Below are 27,075 nucleotides of genomic sequence, written 5' to 3' on the forward strand. Positions count from 1 at the left end.
TTCCAGCCCCACAGCCCTTATGTACATACCTGTCACTTTATAATAATGTCTGTTCCTGCCTCTAGACTGTAAACTTGTTATGAGCAGGGAATGTGCCTGTTATATTATCTTGTACTCTCACAAGATCTTAGTACAGTGTTCTGTACACAGCCAGCACTCAATAAATACGAATGACTGGGTAGATACAAGGTAACCAGGTCCCACATGGGGTGCAGTCTCATAGGCATCGATAAATACTATTGATCAATTGCTGGATGGGCAATAAATGGAACACAGCAAGGGCTTCAGAGTTTGACCAAGAAATAGTTCAGTTGTGCATTATCCACTGGGGTTCCTCACCCAGAAGGCAGCAGTCATTCCCTTGACTTTTGTGTCCCTTTGCTTAGTGGAACCCTCTAGTCTTTGGAGCAGACGATTCTGACCAGGCACCCTGAGAGCCTACACTACACTACAAAAATATTTTGGATCTAAGCCCCCAAACCCAACCATTTTTTCAGTTTGAGGGCATCTTCTCTGCTCAGGTGCAAGCTGACTTGTTAAAATTGGGCCACTGGAAGCTGGGGTTGGCAGTGGGAGAATGGTCAGTGGGAAGAATGGGGAGAGGAGCAGAGCTCACCTGCCTCCTCTCCCTCTGCCCGATGGTGACACCGTCCATCCTGCATGGGCGACCGAGGACGGCCTCTACCACCTCCGTCTGGATCCCGGCAGGCACGCTGACCTACTCTGGGCAGCACCGTCCCCAGCAAGGCAGCTGGGCAGAAACGGTGAGGGAGCTGGTGGTGACAGCAGCATGGCCCGGGTCAGGGCAGTTCACTGGGGCCCACCATGACGTAGGTAGAACCAGTGGCGAACAGTCCTGGTGCCACTCCACCTCTATCAGCCCTCACAGGGCAGTTTAAGAACAGGAGTTTCGGGCACAGCCGAATCTGCAAGGGGCGGTGATCAATCAATCACGCCATCAATTGCATTTTTATTGAGCGCTTATTGCGTGCAGAGCACCTTACTCAGCACTTGGGAGAGTACAATATAACAGAGTTGGTAGACATGTTCCCTACCGACAATGGGCTTAGAGTCTAAGAGGGGGATACAGACATTAACATAAACTACCAGATATGTAGATGCCAGTCAATGGAATTTATTGAGCACTTACTGTGTGCAGAACACTGTATTAAACGCTTGGGAGAGCACAATTTAACAGACACACTGCCTGAGCTTACAGTCTAGAGGGGTAGACTGTCATTAATATAAATAAATGACAGATATGTACATAAATGCTGTGAGATTGGGAGGGGATGAATAAAGGGAGGAAGTCGGGGCAACGCAGAAGGGAGTTGAAGAGAAGGTAAAGACGACTTAGTAGGGAAGGCCTCTTGGAGGAGTTGTGCCTTCAGTAAGGCTTGGAAGTGAGGTGCGGGGGAGAAAAATTGCCTGTTGGATATGATACCACAGAAGGCTGTGTTCCCTCCGCTAAAGGGATTCATTTGGAAGAGGGCCGCGTGGGTCCTTTTTTTAATGGTATTTGTGCTCTTGGGCAGAGGGAGGTCTGAATAAAGGGCAAAAATCCAAGTGTAGGGGTGACACAGAGACAGGGGGAGAAGAAACGAGGGTGACGTGGGCGATAATGGCTGCCATGGCTTTTGCTGCTGAAAAGACTGAGGAGGAGGTGGCAACCTCTTCCCACCTCCTCCTCTGCCCACGTCAGGGCAGTTGAAGGCTCACTTCCCTCTAGACTGTAAGCTCCTTGAGGGCAGGGAACTTGTCAACGAACTCTTACATTCTCCCAAGTGCTTAGTTCAGTGCTCTGCACATAGTTAATGCTCAATAAATACCACTGACTGATTGATTGATTTCTGCCACTCCACCAGAAATCAGGATTTTCAAGGGGTCCTGCCTTAGTCATTCAGGACCTTCCAAATCAGGGCAGTCCTGCCTAGCGAGGGGCTTCTGGTGACCGCACCTGAGTCCCCTGAGGTCGAACCCTACAGGGTCCCACTTTCAACCAGGATGGCGGGCGGGAACCCCAAAGCCCGCGCAGTGGTCCAGCAGTAGGAGGGCCCGCAGGCTGACTAGCCTCCTTCTGTTCTTCTCTGGTGGCTGCAATAGGTGCTGAGGCTCAGTTGGCTCATCCTGAGAAGCAGTGTGGCCTAGTGGATAGAGAACTGACTCCAAGTCAGAGGACCTGGGTTGAAATCCTAGCTCTGCCGCTTGCCAGCTGTAAAACCCAGGACAAGTCATCTACCTTGGGCCTCAGTTTTTTCATCTATAAAATGGGGATTAAATACCCGTTCTCCTTCCCTTGTTCCCTCTGTGGGGGACAGGGTCTGTGACCGACCTGATTATCCTTAGTGCAGTGCTTGGCACATAATAAAAAATTTAACACCACTATTATTATTCGATCACGAGCCCCTCAAGGGACAGGGACCGTATCTAATTCCCACCACTGTATCTGGCCCAGTGCTCAGTACAGTGCTCTGTCCACAGGAAGTGCTTGATACCGCTATTATTTTTACTGTCCTAAGTCTGATCATTCTGGCCACACTGGAAACTCCCATGGTGCACTTAAGTACCACAGAAAAGCCTACGAGGGAACCAAAACTGACCGATTCAGGGCAGCATTGGCAGAAACCGTAACGGCCCGGTAGAGGAAGAGCAGGATGAAGGGGAGAGGGAAGGGACCTCTCTTCCTTGCCTTCTCCCTGTCACTGCCACGGCTTCCCTCCAGGTGGTGGCAGAATGTCGGAGAGACTGTCCCCTTCCCTCACTTCCTCTCCCCATCCCTTCTCCGCCCTATCCTATTCCTCTGGATTCCTGATCCTCTTCCCCTTGGACCCAAGCTTCCAACACCGAGCGGCTCGGGCTGGTGAGCAGAATGATTTTCTCAGGTAGGTGGCAGAGAGGCGGCGGAACGTGAGCAGACAAAGCAGAAGGCACCACCCCTGGGGCTTCCCTTTCTTATCGGGAAGAGAGGAGGAGGCTCAGGAATGTTGTCTCACCAAAAAAAGGCAGCTTATCAGCACTTAGGGCTAAAAACATCTCCGGAGAAGGTCAGCAAAGGTTGCCCACCCACCACTTGTTGGCCTAAGTCCTGTTGGCCTTCCTCTACCTCCTCTCCTGCCCAACTTTGACCAAGCCATGTCCCTGGAGCCCAAGAACAGATAACGCTCCTCCGTTAGCTGTGTGTTGTTTCTATCCGAAGTCCTAGCTTCATTTCGGTCATTTCCCCCTAAACGTTCCGTTAGCAGAGTTGATAGAATTGAATTGTTTTAAGGGCATTTGTTAAGCGCTTACTACGGATCAAAGACTGTCCCAAGCGCTGGGGTAGGTACAAGATAATTAGGTCAGACACAGTCTCTGGCCCGCGTAGGCTCATAGTTTCAGAAGAAGGGAGAACAGTTAATTAAGCCCCATTTTACAGTTAAGGAAACAGGTCTAGAAAAGTTAAGTGACTTGCCTAAGGTCACACAGCAAGCAAATGGCAGAGGCAGGATTAGAACCCAGGTCTCCGACTCCCAGGCCCAGGCTCTTTCCACTGAGCCGTCCTGCTTCTCACCACTTCCTCCCCCTGCACCCCTCATACCCTTTCCCCCACATACAAGAGGGGTAGCAGGAAATAAAAGCGGATTTTCAGCCCTGAATAATCAAGAGGGCAGCATCCGGCTGTCGCTTCGTCCTTTTTAAATCACTTTTGTGCATCACTCCACTGGGCTCTCCCCTAAGCACCACAACTCCCCTCCCTCTGGGGCAGGGTTAAGCAGTTATTTGGGCTGGTGGCCCCCGAACCGGTTTATTAACCTTTCAGTAATTATAATAATAATACTAATGTTAACAGTAGTATTTGTTAAGCACTGGGGTGGCTACAATGTCATCAGACCAGACACATCCCTGTCCCACATGGCATTCACAGTCTAAAGAGGAGGGAGAGGAGGACAGAGAGGTTAAGTGACGTATTGCCCAAAGCCAAATGGCACACAGTGGCGGAGCCCGCATTAGAACCTCGATCTCCTGACTCTTCCATAGCGTGTTAGGGTTGCAGTTATGAAACACGGGACCCCCATCTTGATTCCTACCTGGCTCCAAACCTAACAGCTCTGCACTTCTCCCGTGGTTGGCACGCCCTCTGCCCCTTGCAGTCCCGAGAGCCACCGGGCACGGTGGGGCTGGATCAAATCCAGTGATGGGCCACCTCCGGGTCCCGCCCTCCCTGCCCCACCACTCTCTAGTCAAGAAGGTGGAAAACCCTGGGCAGGTTTTGTGTTGCCTCCCGGAAGGCTTCCCCTTCTTACTGCCTCCTAGAACCACACCAGCTACTACTAATAATATTAATAATTGTGGTGTTTGAGCGCTTACTATGTGCCAGGCACTCTATTAAGCACTGGGGTGGACGCAGACAAATCAGGTTGGATACGGTCCCCGTCCCACATGGGGCTCACAGTCTCAATCCCCATTTTACAGATGAGGTAACTGCGGCATAGAGGTCACGCAGCAGATAAATGGCGGAGCCACGATTAGAACCCATGACCTTCTGACTCCCAGGCCCGTGTTCTAGCCACTAGGCCATGCTGCTTCTCTTCTGTATGCAGGTGTGAGCCCCATTTCCACAAAGTGCCCGAGGCCAACCATCTTCTCCCCAGAGGTCTTGGGCCTCCTAGAGTCTGCACCTGCCTACCTGGGGCACAGCTATGGACCAGCACTGGGACTCTGGAAGCCTGGACTCTCTCCAGCTCCCAGATCCGGATTTATTAATCCTGCCCCCCTATAGGGAGTAGATCTGCCCATTCAGGGTCAGGAAGCCCCCCCCTCACCTTTCCACCCTCCAGTCCTCCTAGGCTGATGCCCCAACGATCCCACACTTGGAAGAGGTGGGAAGGAATCTCCAGGGGGTCTATTTCCTAACATATTTATCTGCAAGGAAACCTTCAAATAATTACAATAATAAAAATAATGATGGTATTTAAGCGCTTACTATGTGCCAAGCACCGTGAAAGACACAAGACTTACCAGGTTGCCCCACGTGGGGCTCACAATCTTAATCCCCATTTTACAGATCAGGTAACTGAGGCACAGAGACGTTAATTGACTTGCCAAAGGTCACACAGCAGACATGTGGTGGAGCGGCGATTAGAACCCAGATCCTTCTTCTAGGTCGGTACTCCATCCACTAGACCACGTTGCTACTAACAGCGGTATTTGTTAAATGCTTACTCTGTGTCAAGCACTGTTCTAAGTACTGGGGAAGGTACAAGATAATCAGGTCAGGCACAATCGCTGTCCCACAAGGGGCTCACAGTTTAAGTAGGAGGGACAACTGGTATTGAATCCCCATGAGAAGCAGCGAGGCTTAGTGGCAAGGGCCCGGGCTTGGGAGTCAGAGGTCATGGGTTCGAATCCCAGCTCTGCCGCCTGTCAGCTGTGTGACTTTGGGCAAGTCACTTAACTGCTCTGTGTCTCAGTTACCTCACCTGTAAAATGGGGATGAAGACCGTGAGCCCTACGTGGGACAACCTGATTACCTTGTATCTACCCCAGCTCTTAGAACAGCGCTTGGCACATAGGAAGCACTTAACAAATACCAACGTTATTATTATTATTTTACAGGTGAGGGAACTGCGGCACGGAGGCGCCAAGTGACTTGCCCCAGGACACGCAGCAGGCCCGTGGCGGAGCCGGGATTAGAACCCAGGTCCTCTGACTCCCAGGCCCGTGCCCTTTCCATTAGGTCATGCTGCTTCTCCACGTCTGCCGTCAGGCTCCACCACCGGGCATCGCTCTGCTCTCTGGGCTCCTCCTGCAGCTTCTCCCTCCCCCAGCACCAAACATTTGCCCATTAAAAAGGGATTGACATTCTAACCAGTCTTAAGAGCTTATTGTCACTCTGCCTCCTTTGTTCCAAAGGGAATTCCTGCTTGGGAGGGCTTTCCAGGAGGCTTCAAATCTCTCCTGGCCAGAGAGCGTAGAGGCTGGTTTTAACCCCTGACCAGCCACATCCAGGGGCTCTCTGGACAACAAGGGAAGAGTTGGGGTGGGACCCGGGCACACCTTACCCCCTTCTCATCCCTTGCTGGCAGGAATCCCTACCCTGGACTGTTGAATCAGGGTACCGTGCTGCCCTGAGGCAACAGCACATTCAGACTTAATTAATTCCACTGCCCAGAGCCCCAGGCTCAGGAGCAGAGCCGAATTCCGAGTTTCCAGAGTCCTGAATTCCAGGGACGGAGGAAGGTGCTCAGTCAGAATAGCAGCCGGGGGCATCCTGCGGGCTGTGGTATAGGGGTGGTGGGGGAGGAGAACTGGGTCTGACTTGCAGGGTTAATTCCAGACCTGGGCCTCGGTCTCTCCCTCAGGAAAGCGGGGTGGCTGACCTCCCTCCTCTCCCTTTACAGAGGAATCACGAGGGTGAATGATAAATGCTGTTGTGACTGCTATTGAGGTCACGTTGATAGCAGCTTGAAAGTGAAAGAATTGCAAGGGAGGGCTCTTCATCACTCAAAATGGATACCTAGCCTGAACGGCAAAGCTTACAGGGGAAGATAGCGAGCAGGGGACAGAGAAAGGGAGTATCTCACTCTCTTTAGGATGAAAAAAAAGGCGCCTCAATCCATTTTCTAAACACACACATATACTATTTATAGAATCTCCAATGTTCCTGCTGAAAATGGAGTTTTAATTGGTCTGATTGCTGGAGAGAGGGGGAAAAAAAGGCCCCATAACGCTGGTGCAGTTTCCAGAAGTCTCAGCTGCTCATGGAAACTCTGAGTTGCAATCTCACTGCTCACAAGCCTCTCTCCATGCCAACTGCACACATCCCCGAGTGCGGGGGTGGAGGGCTGACCGGGTGGCGGGCAGGAGAACGGGGGTGGGGGGCGGGCAGTCCAGCGGGGAGGGTATTTGCCAAGAGGAAGGAGTGGTGAGAGAGCAAGCAAGGTCACAGCTGCACTCGGAGCTCCGGCAGAACCACTCCCAGGGACGGAAGGTGGCCCCCGAGAGAGATGCCAGCCACCTCATCCCACGGCACCACCGCACGTGGGCCTCGGGGCAGACTTGGGAGGAACCGCGGGAGGGCCCGGATAACGGAGGACGGATGAACAGCGTGGGGCTGGCTGAGGAGAAGAGGAAGGCAGAAGCCCAGAGCTCCCCTTCGACCTGAGCTTCAGGGTCTGCGTGGGGTCGACTGGGTGCAGCTGAGAGACGGGGCCACCTCCATCCTCCCCTGCCCCATAAGCTTCCCACCTCAAATAAGTCTCATCCATCCCATCATCCCCAACTCCCAACACCCCAGAGGAGTGGGCCAAAATCGTATTTTCCCACCATTTAGAACAAGGGAAGGTTGTGGCAGTCTGGACCAGGAAGGCCAAAATTGGAGCAATGAACTGTTATCTTTATTGCTGTTCTCGCCAATTTTTTTGACTCTTTAGCCTGTGAGTCTGCCCTTCTCTCTCTTTAGAGGATGAGAGCCCCTTGGGGACCTCTGGATGTCTGACACAATGTCTGGGTTTTCTCCCCAAGGCTTATCATTGATTATTGATTTATCAGGGGGAATAGGGCCAGGCCAGAGGGTGTGAAAGATCACTAGGGGGACACAATGTGAAACAAAACCATGAGCCTCAACAGGATTCCCAGTTCAACCGGCCCCTTTCCTCTCACCACCCCTGGCCTCACACTGGCCGGGGGGGGGCGGGGGGAGACCCTGTGGGAAGACCCTGCAGAGCAGGCAGGGGCTGACGCCACAAAAGCCCGGTTCCCCTTTCCACACGATCTTCCAGAGTTGGCAGACACCGCGATGTCGGACCACTGCGGAATTCCAGAAAATAAAATCCCCGGCGACTGAACTGGGGCCCCTCTGGCCCTGAGGGAGGAGACAGAGTCCAGCTTGGTTCCTTCCCCAGACCTCTGAAGCCACACAGTCCCCTTTTCATGAGTACAGCTCCCCCACCCTCTTTTCAGGCTTCCCCACCCCTGAAAAGTAAATTTCACAGGTTTCGCAGATTTCCAGTAAGAGGAGAAAGAGAAAAAACAGTCAGTAATTCACATGCCTCACTTCCCGTCCCTCACGCCTGGCCCTGGAGGTTGTCAAAACAGCAACTCATTCTGCTGTCCCCCCCTTCCCCGCCCAGCTCCAGGGCAGGAGCTCTGATAGGAGGCTTTGGGATCCTCCTGGAACAGAAGCCAGCTGAAGACTAGGGGGTTGGAGAGCACTGGGGCAGGAGTAGGAGTTTCTGGTTCCAATCAGGGCTCTGCTCTGGGCTCACTGCAGGCCTCTGCCTCCTCGCTGCCTTCCAGAATAAACACAGACCAAAGACAATTATTCGATCCCAGGGCCAGCGGGGTGGGTAATAATAATAGTTACGGTATTTGTTAAGCGCTTACTTTGCGTCAAGCACAGTTCTAAGAGCTGGGGTAGATATCAGTTAATCGGGTCAGACAGTACCTATCCCACATGGGGCTCACAGTCTAAGTAGGAGGGGAAACGTAAGTATTTAATCCCCACTTTACAGTTGAGGAAACTGAGGCACAGAGAAGGTAAGTGACTTAACCAAGGTCACACAGCAGGCAAGTGGCAGAGCCCGGGTTAGAACCCAGGCCCTCTGACTGCCAGGCCCGTGCTCTTCCCGCTAGGTCACGCCGCTCTTCGTGGTTCAACGCCATTTGGCGCGCTACGTGTTTAAACCCAAACTGGTTACATTATACCGACCAGCCTCGGTGCCCAATTCATCTGGGGAATTGGCTTTCTGCTGTACAAACTTCTGGCCTTCAAGATTCACCTGACCTACCCGCCTACCTGGTCCCACCATGCCGGCCTCCTCGGTTTGAGCCGAACTTGTCTTCTAATTTCTCCTGGCACTTGGCCTTTCACCATTAGGCGCTCAGAGAAGTAAACGCGGCCTAGAGGAAAGAGGCCGGGATGGGAGTCGGACGACCTGGGTTCTAATCTCGGCTCCTCTACCTGTCTGCAGTGTGACCTAGGGCAAGTCATTTCACTTCTCTGTGCCTGGTACCTCATTTGTAAAGTGGGGATGAAGACTGTATTAGCCCTTCAGGGGATAGGAACTGTATCTAACCCCTTTATCTTGTAACTGCCCCAGTGCTTAGTACAGTGGCTGGCACATAGTAAGCACTTAGTACACCTCCACCCACCGCCCGGCACAAAGATAAAATAAAAGAGAATGGCCCAGTCCCGCTGCCACCCAGAAGAATGGAACAGCTTCCGTCCTCCCAAGGCCAAACCCTCCCCCTTCCTCCCTTCCCTTCCCTCCCACCACTTCTAGGGAGATTTTTCAGATTAAATCCTTCACTTCCCACCCTCCAGTCCAATCTGGGCTCCACCCTTCCCAATCCACGCGGTCTCATAGCTATTCTACCGACCACGGTCTCTTTCGGCTAAATGTATATCTTCCCTTTTCCATCTCCCCTTGTAGACTAAACTACTAGGGGAAGCAGCGTGGCCTTGTGGATAGAGCCCGGGTCTGGGACTCAGAAGAAGCTGGGTTCTAATCCCGGCTCTACCACTTGTCTGCTGTGTGACCTTGGCCACGTCGCTTCAATTCTCTGTGCCTCAGTTACCTCATCTGTAAAAAGGGGATTAAGACTGTGAGCTCAATGTGGGAGAGGAAATGCGTCCAACTCAATTACCTTGTATTTACGCCAGTTCTTAGTACAGTGTCCGGCATATAGTAAGCACTTAATACCACAGTCATTATTATTATTATTATTATACTCCCTGCAGGAGAGACTGTGTCTAATCTTTACTTAATGAAGAGCCAGAAATAGGATACGGATTTGGAACGGGGCGCCGGATGAAATAAATGCAAGCCAGTTCTTCTAAAATCAGTGGCATTTACCGAGCGTTTACTGTGTACAGAGCACCGTATTAAGCGCTTGGGAGAGTGCAAGACAAGAGGACGGGAGATTGCGCTCTCACAAAGCCGCACATTAGAGAAGATTGTCTTCTGCCCACTCACAGTGTCATACGCCCCTCGCAAGCCAGTTTACCCAACAGAACGAACAGTGTCCTGTAACCCATCAGATTTGCGATGTCAGAAAAATGTTTCCTAATTTTCTAAAAACGCCCTAGCCAAAGCATACGGTGAAAACCTGTGTCTTGGAAGAACTGGATGTATTTACAGTATGCACACGGCTCTCCGGGTATTCATAATACATCTGCTTAGGAGAAGTTGTCGAAGTGAAATTCCATTTTACAAACCCTACTTGGCCACTGACTTCCACGCGGTAATTGGAGATGGGGCCCAGGTGATTTCATGCTCTACTGCCCTCGTCCCCTGCTCCCAAAGCCCCCAGAGGGACCAGAGAAACGAGGGAAGGAACGGAGCTCACGGACCCGGATTATCAAGTCATTACTTCGCATCAGAGCCACTGCCTCCCCGCCCCCACCCCCGTCCAAAGCCTCCCCGGGGCTCAGGGGCTACTCCACAGAGAAGCCCCCTAAGCTCGTCGGGAGTGAAAAGGACCCCAATAATCAGGGCAGGGGGAACCCTCCCTGTGATACTGGAGGAATAGTCTTAAGGTGGGAATTTGAGAGAACATCCAGTCACAGTATTTACTGAGCACCTAATACTGTAGTAAGCACTTGGAAGAATTCAATAATTATTAGACATTAATTTACGATCTAACCAAGGAGAGAGATCCAACAGTGGAAAAAGCAAGGACTTTAGGATACAGCACGGGTCTGGGACTCAGAAGGACCTGGGTTCTAACCCTGGCTCCACCATTTGTCTGCTGTATGACTTCGGGCAAGTCACTTTACTCCTCTGTGCCTCAGATACCTCAACCGTAAAATGGGGACTAAGACTGTGAACCCCACGTGGAACAGGGACTGTGTCCAAACTGATTAGCGTTTAATAATAATAAGAAGAAGAAGGAAGAAGAAAGTGGATATTTAGGTGAGTATTTAAGCATTAGGGTGTCGACAGAAGTGCTATAACCTCATTCCTCAGTGGAGAGGGTTTTTTTAATCGCAAAGTAACAAACAGATGTGTTGCTTATGGAGGGATTCCTGTGACTTCTCTGCATGCATTCACTTTTATATATCCCCTTTTGCCACCTCCCTCCCATCTACCCACCCAGCAGGAGATGAGAGCCCCAAGTGAGTTCCCAAAGAACCCAGGAAAACTCAGCCCCTGCCTCCAACTATCCCCCAGCCACCCCGACCCGTCCCCTGGCAAGATACAATCCTCCTCTAGACTGTAAGCTCCTTATGGGCAGAGAACATGTCTGCTTATTCTTTTATATTATACTCTCCCAAGAGCTTAGAACAATGCTCTGCACATAGTAAGCACTCAATAAACAGCACTGATTGACTGTGGGCAAGGATCACGGCTACTGACTCTATTGAATTTTCTCAAGTACAGAGAAGCAGTGTGGCCTAGTGGAAAGAGCACAGCCCTGGGAGTCAGAGGGCCTGGGTTCTTATGTCAGCTCTGCCAACCTGCCTGCTATGCTACCTTGGGCAAGTTACTTAATTTATCTGGGCCTCAGTTTTTCCAACTGCACAGTTTTTTTTTAAGGTATCTGTTAAGCGCTTACTGTGTGCTAGGCACTGGGGTAGATAGCTATGTTTCTATTTATTTTGATGGGAATGATGCCTGACTACATGTTTGGTTTTGCTGTCTGTCTCCCCCTTTTAGACTGTGAGCCCGTTGTTGGGCAGGGATTGTCTCTGTTGCCGAATTGTACATTCCAAGCGCTTTGCACAGTGCTCTGCACACAGTAAGCACTCAATACAGAAGACTGAATGAATGAATACAAGCTAATCAGATGGACACAGTCCCTGTCCCACACAGGGCTCACAGTCTTAACCCCCATTTTACAGATGAGGTAACTGAGGCTCAGAGAAGTGACTTGCCCAAAGTCACACAGCAGAAAAGTGCAGGAGCCGGAGTTAGAACTCAGATCCTTTTGACTCCCAGGCCTGTGTTCTATCCACCAGGCCAAGTTGCTTTTCTTGTGTTTTTGTCTCCCAATCAAATTTATAAATGTCTCCAGGCCCTGGAACTGCTTTGGCCCGTCAAACTTCATTGTTTAACTTAATTATTATGTGTCTCCAGAGAGTCGGACATCCCAGCTTTTGCTCACGAGAAACAGTCCTTTCCCTTTGAAAGCTTTTAGCCCAAGTTAGCCGAAAGCCAGAGACTATTGATCAATCCAGGGCAGGTTGTCAGGCTCCTTGCTTCTCCTGCTCCTTTTTTCGGAATGATTCTGCACATCAGCACCTGCACTGGTTACAGATCAGAGGAATGGAGGAAGGGGAGGAGCCTCATGGACTGTTTATTAGCATCTCTCCTGGGAAGTGGCCAGCACAACTGGCTAAAATGATGTTTGGGGGATTCTCTGTAGACTGGGGTTAAACTCCATCTTGGAAAGTGGGGGGGGTGGGGGGGAGGGAGGAAAGGGAAAAACACATGAGTTATCCTTTTGTTTGAGGGGAGAAATTGATATCTAGAAAAAGGTGGGAAGCATTCCCCATGAATGCTCAGGTCCGGAGCCAAAAATCAGATACCAGATACTGTTATAAGTGATAATGCACAGTCACTGTCCCGCTATATGAACTCAGGTAAATCACTTACCCACTCTGTGCCTCCGTTTCTTCGTCTCCAAAATAGTATTAAAATACCTGGCTTCCCAGACTGTAAAGTCCACCAATCTGATTATGACATAGTGTGTGTTGAATAAATATGATTATTATTATATCTGCATTCTAATCCCGGGTCCCCAACCTGCCTGCTGTGTGACCCTTGGCAAATCACTTAACTTCTCGGTGCCTTCCTCGTCTGTAAAATAGGAATTCAATATCCGTTCTCCCTCCTATTTGGACTGTGAGCTCCACGTGGGACTGGGACTGTTTTTGATCTGATTATCTTGAATCTACTTCATCTCTAGTATATTGCTTGGCACATAAGAAGCGCTTAACAAATTCCACTATTATTACTACTATTATTATTAGATCCAATTCCAGGGAGGCCAGTCATCCCCATGCTTTCTAATCATGGGAAAGCACAAATACCCACACAAAGAACAGAAAATATCATATCATCTTTCAGTGGTTCCGAGTCAGGCAGTAACAGACCCTTTGCCCTGAGAACCTACTCACTGAAAACCTTCTTGTCCCTTTCCATTCTCCACTATGCAGAGGTCAAAAACTATCTGGGTTCCACCCCAGAAGTAGTTGCAAATGATGGCATTTCTTTAAGCGCTTACTATGCGTCAAGCACTGTTCTAGGGGCTGGGGTAGATACAAGTTAATCAGTTCTGACACAAGGTCACTGTCCCACATTGGGCTCACAGTCTCAGTAGGAGAGTGATCAGGTATTTCAATTAATACTAGTTGAGGAATTCATTAAGCGCTTACCATGTGCCAAGGACTGTACTAAGTACTGAGGTAGAGACAAGATCATCAGGTCCCATGTGGGGCTCAGTCTAAGTAGGAGGGAGAACAGGTATTGAAACCCCGTTTGGCAGAAGTGGAAATGGAGGCACAGGAGTTCGGTGATTTGCCCAAGGTCACACAGCAGGCAAGTGGCGGAGCGGGGATTAGAACCCGGGTCCTCTGACTCCCAGGCCCGTGCTCTTTCCACCAGGCCACGTTGCAAAGACCGTAGGTGCCTCTCATTCTGAAGGAATGAAAAGCACCAAATGAGTCAATGGACATTGGTTCTTAACACAAGAATCAAAAAGCCCCAAGGACGGACAACATTGAAGCCACTTACTATTGGAGAGGCCCGAGCCCAGCAGACGGAGAATTGGAATGGGAGTCTTCAGTGTCTGGACTTGGTCTGGCCAAGGGGTGAGTCGTCCACTACTGATGCTTTACTTTCCACAGCTGTAACAAAAGGAGAAGAATTTCTGCTCCCATCCAAGAACACTTGGGGAGGTCTCGTTCTCATCTCTGTCGCCACTGGCCTCTTGCTCATTGCCCTCCTTATTGCCTGGAATTCCCTCCCGTTTCGCAACCAGCAACAGCCGTAGCTCAGTGGAAAGACCAGGGCCTGGGAGTCAGAGGACCTGGGTTCTAATCCCCACTCTGCCACTTGACTGCTGTGTGACCTTGGGTAAGTCATTTAATGTTTCTGTGCCTCAGTTTTCTCACCTGTAAAATGGGGATTAAACAGTTGTTCCCCCGCTTACTTAGACTCTGAGTCTCACGCGGGACAGGGATGGTGTCTAATTATGACCTGATTATGCTGTACCTACCCTAGTGCCTAGTACAGTCTTTGGCATAGAGTAAGTGCTTAATAAGTCTCACCATCGTTATTACCACCACTGCTCTCCCCATCTTCAAAGACCTTCTGAAATCCCAACTTCTTCAGGCGGCCTTCCTTGATTAATCTTTCATCTCCCCACACCATTTCCCCCTCCCGGGTCGCCAAACCCAGGAGCTTATGTGCATATACTTAAGACTCTGGTGGCTTCCCTTTCATGTAATTTACTTTAGTGTCTGTCTCTCGGACTAGACTGTCAATTCCTTGAGGGCGGTGACCTTATCACCCAACTCTACTGTAATGTATAGTACAGTGCTCTTGCACAGAGTAAATGCCACTCAATAAATACCACTGATGGACTGACCACGGGTTTGGGGATTGATGTGGGGAAAGGGAGGAGGTTTTTTGTGTTTTCTTTTAATGGTATTTGTTAAGCACTTGCTATGTTCTAAGCGCTGGGGTAGATACAAGCCATATTAGAAGCAGTCCCTGTCCCACAAAGGGCTCACCGTCTTAATCCCCATTTTTCAGATGAGGGACCTGAGGCACAGACATGAGAAGTGACTTGCCCGAGGTCATAGCAGATAAGTGGCGGAGCCCGGATTGGATCCCAGGTCCTTCTGACTCCCAGGCCCTTGCTCTATCCACTAGGCCACGCTGCTTCTTTAAGGGGAAGGAGAGGGCACGAAGAATACAAGATAGTACTAGTATTTATCTTTTGTGGAAATGAGTTTTTATACTCCCCGTCTCCTAACCCGGGGTTGGATCATCCGAGACGGTGGAGTGTGGGAAGTGCAAGGCTGAGAGGCAGAGGTCAGTGTTTGACTGAGCTGCGGGCTCCAAGGCCCTGGTCCCGCCATTACCTCCCGCTCACTCTCCTTCCCCCTCTTTAGGCCCACCCCCAACTCACCCCAGGCACAAGAGTTGGGGACCCCCTACTAATCCCCAGCATACTCAGTGGAAAGAGCACGGGCTTTGGAGTCAGGGCTCATGAGTTCGAATCCCAGCTCTGCCACTTGTCGGCTGTGTGACTGTGGGCAAGTCACTTAACTTCTCTGGGCCTCAGTTGCCTCATCTGTAAAATGGGGATTAAGACTGTGAGCCCCACGTGGGACAACCTGATTCCCCTATGTCTACCCCAGCGCTTAGAACAGTGCTCGGCACATAGTAAGTGCTTAACAAATACCATACTGGAGCCTCCAAGGCCCAGCAGGGAAAAGAGAACTCTCCATTGCCGCAGCAAGATCGAAGCAGAGTTTCTAATTCCAGAAGGGGGGTTTTCCAACTCCAGCAAAGGAGGCTGTGGATAGTTTGGCTCCCACGGTACAGACACGGGACCGGATGGTCCAAGCTCTTCTCTACCTGGGGCCTGAAGGTCCCAGAAGGGCCAGCAGAGGCTCTTCTCCCTGCTCCATCTCTCCCGTCGGGTCCCGGGACTGTGGCCGGCTTCCAGGATCTAGGGCTCCCGGGGCCTCAGAGTAGCTGACGAAGGTGGTCGTGGGAGCCGTGGGTCGGGTTCCTTATCGTCAGCCTATAGGTGCCCCGGGTGGCCCCTAAAGAGCAAGGCCTCCAGCTGGCAGTGATCCTGAGCTAGCAGACTCTGGACTCCTTATCTCCTAGATTCCAAATCCCACTGGCTCCCAAGTTGGTTGGATCTGATTCAAGTTGCCCAGCGAATCCCAGACTGGGGCCCACACCCTGTGTGGACTCTCCAGGTGGGCACGTCCGGGGGAAAAACTGGCAGCCAAGGGCAAGGAGAGGGGCACACGGGGGTGGTGGAAGGCACCAGTCTGCCCTCCGCCCTAGATCGGTTCAGGCCACACTCCTATCTTTCCTATAAGAGGACTCTGTCAGTGACACGGACACACACAGACACACATTGATGTCTGCGCACGCTTACTTTGTGCTAAGTGCTGCGGTAGCAACGAGACTGCTGCGGCCACAGGCAGGTCACTGAATTTCTCCGTGCTGCAGTCTCCTCCTCTGGGAAACAGAAATGCCCTCACGTGGGGCAGGGACTGTCTGATGGGATTATCTTCTAAAGGCTTAGTACAGTGCTTGACAAACAGTAGGCGCTAGACAAATATCGCAGTGATTATTATTACAGTAAACCATTAACACCACAATTATATTATTATTATGACTATAAGATCTGATACAGTCCCTATCTCACTCCGGGATCATCTTTCACGGATTTCATTCAGCCAACAGACATGCCAGTGGTAACTGTTCTCTTCCACGGAGAACCAGCCCAGCTCCCGACCTGCACATGTGTAGGTGGGGAGCCAGTCCAGGGCAGTTGGAGAAACTGGATGGGCAGAGACATGGGATTGGAGAGAGACACAGAGAGAGAGAGAGAGAGAGACGGCCTGGACAAGCCCCGACCCCATCAAAACTCCCGTCAGCCCCTTCTTCTCCAACCAGCGGAGTTATCGGCAGCAGCAGCGGGACCGGCTCAATATTCCGGACCCTGGGAAAGTTGTAGTGGATGCTCTGATTGGGGCTGGTTCAAGTCCTGGGGAGCCTGAAACTGCTCCTCTGACCACAGTGTCCAACTGCTCTTCTATTTACCTTGCTTCACCTTTCCTTGCCTGTCTGTCCTCAACCTCTTCTCCTCCACCCTGTTCTTACACTGTGAGCCCCTTGGGAGCTGGGGAGTGTGGCTAATTCTCACTGTGTATTTTGTTCCCTCCCAGTGCTTAATACAGTGCTTCGCATCCTATAGATACTTAATACTGTTATTAAGAAACAGACACTGGGAGATACACACACACACCACTGAGAATATTTCCCAAATATCAACTATTAGAAAAAATAATTTTTGTCTCTTGCCCTTTTTTTACCTGTTCTCCTTACCCCAACTTCCCCGTTAGGCGTCGTGCCTTGTGTCCTTAGTCCTTATAAAGATTGACTCTATTTTACAGAAGGAGAAACTGAGGCCCAGAGTGAGAAAGGGACTCGACGGTGAGTCACAGGCAGAGCGGGGCTCGAACGCGGGTCTCGACTCCGCCGTAGCTCCGTTCACTCTCTCACACTTCCTGAGCACATACCACAGGGACTGTGTAATCTGAGTGAGCACCAACTACGTGCCATCAGGCCCAGGAGCCGAAGCAATAGACCCGCTCCAACTGCTTCGGAAAACACCTTGACGACCCCACCGTCTCGTCTGCTCCCCTGCTGCCCCCGATCTCTGCAACTCCTAAGGCAGAGTTTGCTCTCCCCGTCGGGAGGAAGAAAGTAACTCTCAGAATTGGGTCATGAGCAAATCACCAATCTTTTCTGTGCCACTCAGGTGGCCGAGTGGATCTGTAGCACAGAAGCCCAGGGTTGGCACTAAAGAAGTGCTAGATAATTATCCCTATCCAGAAATGCAGGGAAGCCATAGTTACACCTCCGAGGATCGAGACGGGGAGTCGGGGAGAGCTGTCGGGGGTCACTGCCTGGGGAACAGAAGACTGAACCCCACAACCCTGGGGAAGGGGCGGCCTCAGAGGAGACAGCGAGCGGCCACATATACAATGGGTTCTCCTAAATTTGAGGGGAGGGATGTTGTCTCCCTAGTCTCTTGTACTCCCCAAGCGCTTAGTTCAGTACTCTGCACAATATATACCGTTGCTTAATTGATAAACTTGAACCTCATTCTTGGGGATTTCCCACCCCAAGCCAATAGTTAGGGAAAATCCCTGGAACTGCGTTCGAGCTCTAGAAACGAAAACCTAGAAAGCAGTGGTTCCCTGACTCTTGGGGGTCGGTCCCTGCTGGCCAGATAATGGGGGGGACGGTGTAGTTGGGAGTGGTCCTAGGACTGTGTGCCCCACGGTGGTCCTAAGTCCATTTCCCCGTTACACCCACACCCCCGGAGTGGGCAAGCAATCTGTCCACCCATTTCATGTGGCTAAATCTGGGCCCCTGGCCCGAGAACTTCTCTCACAACAGACTCCTATTCGTGAGTTGGATACGATCTTCCCCCTCTCATCCCTCAGTTCTGCTGAGCCTAACGCGCCCTGCTTGCTCTCTGATCCTCCCTCCTTGCCACCTTTTTACTACCTTAGAGAAGCAGCGTGGCTTAGTAGATAGAGCACCGGCTAGGGCCCGGGAGTCGTGTTCTGATCCCTGCCCTGCCACGTGTCTGTTGGGTGACCTTGGGCAAGTCGCTTAACTTCTCTGGGCCTCAGTTACCTCATCTGTAAAAGGGGCATAATAATAATGTGGGTATTTGTTACGCGCTTACTATGTGCACAGCACTGTTCTAAGCGCTGGGGTAGATACAGGGTAATCGGGTTGTCCCACGTGAGGCTCACAGTTAACCCCCATTTTACAGATGAGGTAACCGAGGCACAGAGAAGTTAAGTGACTTGCCCATAGTCACACAGCTGGCAAGTGGCAGAGCTGGGATACGAACCCATGACCTCTGACTCCCAAGCTCGGGCTCTTTCCACTGAGCCACGCTGCTTCTCTAATAATGTTGGTATTTGTTAAGCGCTTACTGAGTGCAGAGCACTGTTCTAAGCGCTGGGGTAGATACAGGGTCATCAGGTTGTCCCACGCGAGGCTCACAGTCTGAATCCCCATTTTACAGTCGAGGTCACTGAGGCCCAGAGAAGTGAAGTGACTGGCCCACAGTCACACGGCCGAGCTGGGATTCGAACCCATGACCTCTGACTCCCAAGCCCGGGCCCTTTCCGCTGAGCCACGCTGCCACTTATCAGAGTGTGAGCCCCATGTGGGGCAGGGACTGTGTCCAACCTGACTCACTTGTATATATCCCAGTGCTTAGAACAAGGGTTGGCACATAGTAAGCGCTTAATAAGTACCACAATTACTATTATTACCTCCCCGCTACCCTCAAATCCAGGTATCAGAGGCTGATTGGAGCAAACCTACCAGGATCCGAAATCCTGGAATACAGCGAGCCTCAGTGACGCTCTCTGAGGCCCAGGCCTCCCTCTCTTCCTTCACCCACCTTCTCTGAGTCCCCCTTTAGAGAGACCCCTGGTCACTTTCACTAAAGGCATGGGTTCGAATCCTGGCTCTGCCACTTGCCAGCTGTGTGACTGTGGGCAAGTCACTTCACTTCTCTGGGCCTCAGTGACCTCATCTGGAAAATGGGGATTAATTGTGAGCCTCACGTGGGCCAACCTGATGACCCTGTATCTACCCCAGCACGCTTAGAACGGTGCTCTGCACATAGTAAGCGCTTAACAAATACCCACATTATTATTATTATTATTATTAAAGACCCTCCGTCCAGAGGGGCGGGGAGGGGGCAGAGGGAATTTCCTCCCACAGCACTGCCTCCGAACCCTAGCGCCTCTCCACAGAAAACAGTCTGTGCCCCGAGGGGCAAAGATCGACACCTAACAGAGCCTGGCAAGGGGCCACAGCCTTGATGGATAAAAACACGTGGCCTCCGGAAGGGAATTGGGACCCTAGGTTTCCATATCCAGCCGTAAGTCACCGAGCAGTTCCCAGCGTCTCTCCTCCGCCGCTTCCCTGGGTGGTAGAGGCTGGAAGACCTCTCGGGACCGGTATGGGGCTCCGGGGGAGGAGATGTGCGCCAGAGGAAAGGCCTTTTCGGGTACAAAAACCTCCTCCCGTGGGATCCGGAAAGATTGGGCTGCCTGGCTCCAACGTGGCCCCGACCAAAGGGACATCAAGAGTAGAGCCGACCAGGTCTCCTCTGTTTCATCTCACCCAATATGGGCTAGCAGATGGCACGGCACTCAAGCTTGCTCCTCGTCAAAGTCTCAGCATCCTCGGCCTCCGGGGATACTCTGAGACCGAACGCAATTTCGGCCAGGACTCTTTGCCACCTGAATCCAACCCTACGGAAGGCGGCCATTCTCCTCAACTTCACTCAACCTCTTGGTTAATGCACCCGAATAAATCTGATCATTGTCTTGTCCTGCTCCTACTTACTAAGAAAGGTCAGGGCAGAAAACATGGCTGAATACCTCCCCTCTAGACTGTAAGCTCGTTGTGGGCAGGGAATGTGTCTCTTCTACTGTACTCTCCCAAGCGCTCAGTACGGTGCTCTGCACGCGATAAGTGCTCAATACCTACGAGTGACTAAGACTAAAAAGAAGCTCCTCCCGCCCCCAAGAAAGTACAGGTGGGCTCCATAAAATCAGCTTCCCACTTTGAATCAATAGGATTTATTGAGTGTTTACTCTGTGCTGAGCACTGTACTAAGCGCTTGGGAGAATACAACAGCACAGAGTTAGTAGACGTGTCCCCTGTCCACAACAAACGGGTGTTTCCGCCCCTAAGAGAATGCCTGATGGAGACAGAGAGTCCAAACAGCCCTGGGGGAATTTAAAAACAGCTTTCCCCGAGGGCCTTCGCCGCAAATTCTGTATTTTTGGAGTTTCCCCACTGGCCCTCATCATCCGTATATCTGTAGAGGACGCAGGTCACCCTGCCGCTGGGCTCCAAGGATCAAGCAAGAAGCAGCGTGGCCTAATGAATACAGCATGGGCCTTGGGGGTGGGGGATGGAGGAACGATCAGAAAGAGCTGGGTTCTCACCCCAGCTCTCCCACTTGTTTGCCGTGTGACCTTGGACAAGTCACTTCACTTCTCAGTTACCTCATCCCTAAAATGGGGATTAAGACCGCGAGCCTCATGTAGGACATAAACTGTGTCCAAACTGAGGACCTGGGAACTATCCCAGCACTTTCTACGGTGCCTAGCACTTAAATACCATAAAAAATGGTATTTTTTGAGGGCATATTCTGTGCAGAACTGTACTAAGAGCTTGGGAGAGTATAACACAACTAACAGACACAATCCCTGTCCGCACAGAGCTCAGGATCCCTACTAACTGTCCCCTAGCCGGGAGGCCGCCCAGGGCACAAAGGCCAACAGGGCCATCGGGACCCTCTGCGCATCCCCATCTGGGGGGTCCAACACAGAGCCATCAGAGATTATTTGTTGCCGAATTGTGTTTTCCAAGCGCTTGGTACAGTGCTCTGCACACAGTAAGGGCTCACTAAATACGACTGGGGCAGGGACTGTCTCTATCTGTTACCGATTTGTCCATTCCAAGCGCTTAGTACAGTGCTCTGCACATAGTAAGCGCTCAATAAATACTATCGAATGAATGAATAGGCATCCAAACCCTCCCAGAGACCTGGAGATGCACATCCCGGCCGCTCAATCACCATCATTCATTCAATCGTATTTATTGAGCGCTTCTTCGGTGCAGAACACTGGACTGAGCGCTCGGAAGGTCCAACTGGGCACCAGAGAGAGACCAGCCCTGCCCAACGACGGGCTCACTGTTGTTCTTGTCCGTCCGTCTCCCCCGATTAGACCGTAAGCCCGTCAAACGGCAGGGACTGTCTCTATCTGTTACCGATTTGTCCATTCCAAGCGCTCAGGACAGTGCTCTGCACATCGTAAGCGCTCAATAAATACTATTGAATGAATGACGACGTGGCTCAGTGGAAAGAGCCCGGGCTTTGGAGTCCGAGGTCACGGGTTCGAATCCCGCCTCGGCCACTTGTCAGCTGTGTGACTGGGGGCAAGTCACCGCACTTCTCTGGGCCTCAGTGACCTCATCTGGAAAATGGGGATTAGGACTGTGAGCCCTGATTCTCCTGTGTCTACCCCAGCGCTTAGAACAGCGCTCGGCACCTAGTAAGCGCTTAACAAATACCAACATTATGATTATTAAAGGGGGGGGGGGGGAAGAAGGGGAACAGAGCCAAACTGAGCGGAACAAAATAACAGCATCAAGACGAATAGAATGAAGGGGAACGTACACCTCATTTACAAAATAAAAATGAATAATATATACAATATATTATATAAATAATAAATCAAAATAATAATGAATAATATATACCAATGAGCACAGTGCTGCGGGGAGGGGAAGGGGGAAGAGCAGGGGAGGGGCTCAGCCTGGGAAGGCCTCCTGGAGGAGGTGAGCTCTCAGCAGATCATCATCATTATTATTATTATTATTCATTCATTCCATAGGATTTATTGAGCGCTTCCTAGGTGCAGAGCACTGGACTAAGCGCTTGGAATGGACAAATCGGTAAGAGAGAGAGACAGTCCCTGCCCCGGTCGTATTGCCCTTCATCATCATGGCATTTCTTAATAATCATCATCATCCTCATGATGGCATTTCTTAATGATCACCATGATGGCACTTTTTAATCCATCTCATCATCCCGGCATTTCTTAAAGCCCTTACCCTGGGCCAAGCACTGTGCTAAGCGCTGGGGGAGATCCAAGGTCACGGGGTTGTCAGGGCTCCCAGTCTTCACCCCCGTTTTCCAGACCAGGTCACCCAAGTGACTCGGCCAAGGTCACCCGGCTGGCAAGCGGCGCGGGGGGGGGGGGGGGGGGGGGGATTCGAACCCATGACCTGAGACTCCCCAGCCCGGGCTGCTGCCACTGAGCCTCCTCCTGAGCGCTCGGGGTCCCTCACCTGCCGATCCAGCGCGGGCCGCGGCCACGACAGCAGCGACAGCAGCGACAGCAGCGACAGCAGCGACAGCAGCGACAGCAGCGACAGCAGCGACAGCAGCAGCAGCCGCCACGACCCCGTGCGCCCGAACAGGCGACAGCAACTATTTCCCCCTTTACCCGCACCGCGCATGCCCGACTATATAGTCCGCGCGTCACACCGGGCCCCGCCCACAGCCTCGCCCCTGGCCCCGCCCCCTGTCCCGCCCCGTCCAATAGCACGTCCCTCCTGCTCGGGCCACGCCCCCACGCGCCTGGCCACGCCCCTTCCCCGCCCCGTCCAATCGCACGCCCCCTTTCCCTGGCCCCGCCCACGTCAAGTCATAGCCACGCCCCTATCCCGCTCCGTCCAATAGCACGTCCTCCTTAGCTCCTGGCCACGCCCCCTTTCTGCCTGGCCCCGCCCCCCACCCGTCCGAGCTGCGGGGAGCCACGTGGTGCCGGCGCCGCTGCTGATGCAACCTGCAGGCCCCGTTTAGGGTGGGGGTCCCTCTAATAATAATAATAATAATAATAATATGGTATTTGTTAAGCGCTTACTATGTGCAGAGCACCGTTCTAAGCGCTGGGGTAGTTACAGTGGAAAGAGCACGGGCTTGGGAGTCGGAGGTCTTGAGTTCGAATCCCGGCTCGGCCACTTAATAATGTTGGTATTTGTTAAGCGCTTACTATGTGCCGAGCACTGTTCTAAGCGCTGGGGTAGACATAGGGGAATCAGGTTGTCCCACGTGGGGCTCACAGTCTTAATCCTCATTTTACAGATGAGGGAACTGAGGCACCGAGAGGTTAAGTGACTCGCCCACAGTCACACAGCCGACAAGTGGCAGAGCTGGGATTCGAACTCATGAGCCCTGACTCCAAAGCCCGTGCTCTTTCCACTGAGCCACGCTGCTTCTAATTCAATCAGATTGTTCCACGTGGGGCTCACAGTTAATCCCCATTTTCCAGATGAGGTCACCGAGGCACAGAGAAGTTAAGTGACTTGCCCACAGTCACACAGCTGACAAGTGGCGGAGTTGGGATTCGAACCCATGATCTCTGACTCCCCAGCCCGGGCTCTTTCCACTGAGCCACACTGCTTCTCTAATAATAATGTTGGTATTTATTAAGCACTTACTATGTGCCGAGCACTGTTCTAAGCGCTGGGGGAGATACAGGGTCATCAGGTTGTCCCACGTGAGGCTCAGTGGAAAGAGCCCGGGCTTGGGAGTCAGAGGTCATGGGTTCGAATCCCAGCTCCGCCACTTGTCAGCAAGTCACTTCACTTCTCTGGCCCTCAGTGACCTCAACTGGAAAAGGGGGATGAAGACTGTGAACCTCACGTGGGACCACCTGATGACCCTGTATCTCCCCCAGCGCTTAGAACAGTGCTCTGCACATAGTAAGCGCTTAACAAATACCAACATTATTATTATTCATCCCCATTTTACAGATGAGATCACTGAGGCCCAGAGAAGTGAAGTGACGTGCCCACAGTCACACAGCTGACAAGTGGCAGATCCAACATTCGAACCCATGACCTCTGACTCCCAAGCCCGGGCTCTTTCCACTGAGCCGTGCTGCTCCTCTAATAATAACAACAACGATAATAACAATAATGATAATGATGATGGTGGCATTTCTTTTAAGCACTTACTGTGTGCCAAGCTCAGTGGAAAGAACCTGGGCTTGGGAGTCGGAGGTCATGGGTTCTCATCCCGGCTCCGCCACTTGTCAGCTGTGTGACCTTGGGCAAGTCACTTCACTTCTCTGGGCCTCAGTTCCCCCATCTGTAAAATGGGAATGAAGACTGTGAGCCCCACGTGGGACAACCTGATCACCCTGTATCTCCCCCAGCGCTTAGAACAGTGCTTGGCACATAGTAAGCGCTTAACAAATACCAACGTTATTATTATTATTATTATCACTGTTCTAAGCGCTGGGGGAGATACACGGTCATCAGGTTGGACCGTCTCACTCCCGTCTCAGTCATCACCGCCTCAATCCCCATTTTACAGGTGAACGGACTGAGGTCCAGAGCAGTGAAGCGACCGCCCAAGGTCACACTGCAGACAAGTGGTGGAGGCTGGATTGGAACCCATGACCTTCTGACTCCCGTACCCATGCTCTAGCCACTACATCACGCTTAGGACAAGCAGGAGGCGTTGGCCCAGTGTGTGGATTGGGTTGTAGCGCTAATCAATCAATCACTGCTATTTATTGAGCACTTACTGTGTACCGAGCACTATACTAAGCGCTCGCGACCGTCCGATACGGCAGAGTTGGTAGACACACGTCCCTGCCTCCCTAAGCAGCATAGCCTAGTGGAAAGAGCACAGGCCTGGGAGTCAGAGGACCTGGGTTCTAATTCTGGCTCTAATTCTAATTACTACAACCCAATCCACACACTTCGCCCCTCTGACGCCAACCCACTCTTTGTATTTCGATCTCGCTTATCCTGCCGTTGACCCCTTGCCCGCGGTCTCCCTTAGGCCTGGACCTTCCTCCGTCTTCATACGTGACGTTCTTCATACGTGACGTTCTGCGTCCGTGACATTCCACCACTCTCCCCCCCTTTCAAAGCCCTCTTAAGCTGTGTGACTGTGGGCAAGTCACTTGACTTCTCTGGGCCTCAGTTACCTCATCTGTAAAATGGGGATTAAGACTGGGAGCCCCACGGGGGACAACCTGAATCCCTTCTGTCTACCCCAGCGCTCGAACAGTGCTCTGCACATAGTAAGCGCTTAACAAATACCAACATTATTATTATTATTATTATTACCCTTAGCCACTTGGATCCTCACTCCAGACCCACAACACTTATGTACGTATCCTTTCTTTTCCACTATTTTCCCCTCTCTGGAATTTATTTTAGTGCCTGCCTCCCCCTCTAGACTGTAAGCTTTTTTGTGGGGAATCAGTCGTTCAGTCAAGGGTGTTCCTTGAGCGCTTACTATGTGCAGAACACTCTGCTAAGTGCCCGGGAGAGAATTACTACGAATTAGCAGATCCGTTTCCTGCTTCCAATGAGCTTACAGTCTAGAGGGGAGACAGACGTTAATATAGATCAATTATAATATATAATTTAAAGATATGTACGTTAGCGCTGGGGCACTGGGGGCAGTATCGAAGGATCGTATCTACCAACTCTATTTTACGCCACTTTCCTGAACATTTAGAAACAGTACTCTATGCACAGTAATGACTCAGCAAGTACCATCAATTGCTGGGAATTGATTTTATTTCCATCGCATTAAGCGTTTACTGTGTGAGGAGCACTGTACTAAGTGCTTGGGAGAGTACAATACATCAAACATCAAACAGCCCATTGATTCAGGGAGGGGAAACCAGTCCCTTAGCTGGAATTCTAGCTTCCTTTGCTGGCCTTGGTCCTTTAGGTAATAATAATAATAATACTGTTGGTATTTGTTAAGCGCTTACTATGTGCCGAGCGCTGTTCTAAGCGCTGGGGAAGACACAGGGGAATCAGGTTGTCCCACGTGGGGCTCACAGTCTGCATCCCCATTTTACAGATGTAGCCTCCAGCTTGTCCGGTGGCGGCCGGCGGTGAACCCAGCGAACGCTGGTTGACCACACTTAGCTCTCTCAGCATCCTTGATCCCTCCTCAGAGAGAGACCCCCCCGGCCCCTGGGTTCTTGGAATGACCATCTCCTTTATGTTGTGCTCTCCCAAGTGCTCAGTACAGTGCTCTGCACCCGGTTAAGTGCTCAATAAATACAACCGGTTGGCTGACGGATTGAAAGAGTAGACCCACTGGTTTGGGGCAGGAACAGGGCGGGCCCCTGATGGCTGTGAGGACGCCGGGAGAGGAAATGCAGTTTCTGTAGATCCCAAGGCAAGGAATCCCGTTTGGGAGTTAGCGGGGGCAGAAGAAGGAGAGGAGAGAAAGGAAAACAATCAAGGAGAAAATTGAGGCCCAGAGAATCAATCAATCGTATTTATTGAGCGCTTACTACATGCAGAGCATTGTACAATATAACAAATGCAATCCCTGCCTATATTGAGTAGTAAGTACTAAGCACTTTACTAAGCGCTGGGGTAGATAGAAGAAAATCAGGTCCCACATAGGGCTCGTAGTCTAAATAAGAGGGAGAAGAGGTGTGGAATCCCCATTTTGCAGATGAGGCAACTGAGGCCCAGAGAAGTTAAGTGATTTGCTCGAGGTCACAGAGCAGACAAATCGAGGTGGCGGGATTAGAACCCAGGTCCTCTGACTCCCAGGCCAGTACTCTTACCATTAGGCCACTCTGCTTCCCCAAGGGTAACGATAGGGAAGCCCAGAGCGGTGCTCGGGGAGTGTATAGAGGAGTTCGTGGGGTTGCAGAGATGGGCCGAGCTCAGCCTCTCCGGGAATGGAGGGGCTTCAGGACCCCGGGTGTAAGAACGG

At 51.5% G+C, this 27,075-nt stretch overlaps 1 protein-coding gene across 2 annotated transcripts in view; it reads right to left on the minus strand.

Moving 5' to 3' along the window:
* Positions 1-22,790, minus strand: part of SLC39A14 (solute carrier family 39 member 14) — a 56,908-nt gene extending 34,118 nt beyond the window's left edge. The window contains exons 1-2 of one of the 2 annotated variants that reach the window (XM_029065510.2): positions 22,650-22,790; positions 13,719-13,831 (exon numbers count right to left, since the gene is read on the minus strand). The gene's annotated coding sequence lies outside the window, so the exon portion shown is untranslated. The remainder of the gene's footprint in view (positions 1-13,718; positions 13,832-22,649) is intronic. The other variant, XM_029065509.2, reaches the window with a different exon arrangement.
* Positions 22,791-27,075: the final 4,285 nt, after the last annotated feature.

The sequence above is a fragment of the Ornithorhynchus anatinus genome, chromosome 5 (genome assembly GCF_004115215.2).
Source record: "Ornithorhynchus anatinus isolate Pmale09 chromosome 5, mOrnAna1.pri.v4, whole genome shotgun sequence".
Taxonomy (NCBI): Eukaryota; Metazoa; Chordata; class Mammalia; order Monotremata; family Ornithorhynchidae; genus Ornithorhynchus; species Ornithorhynchus anatinus.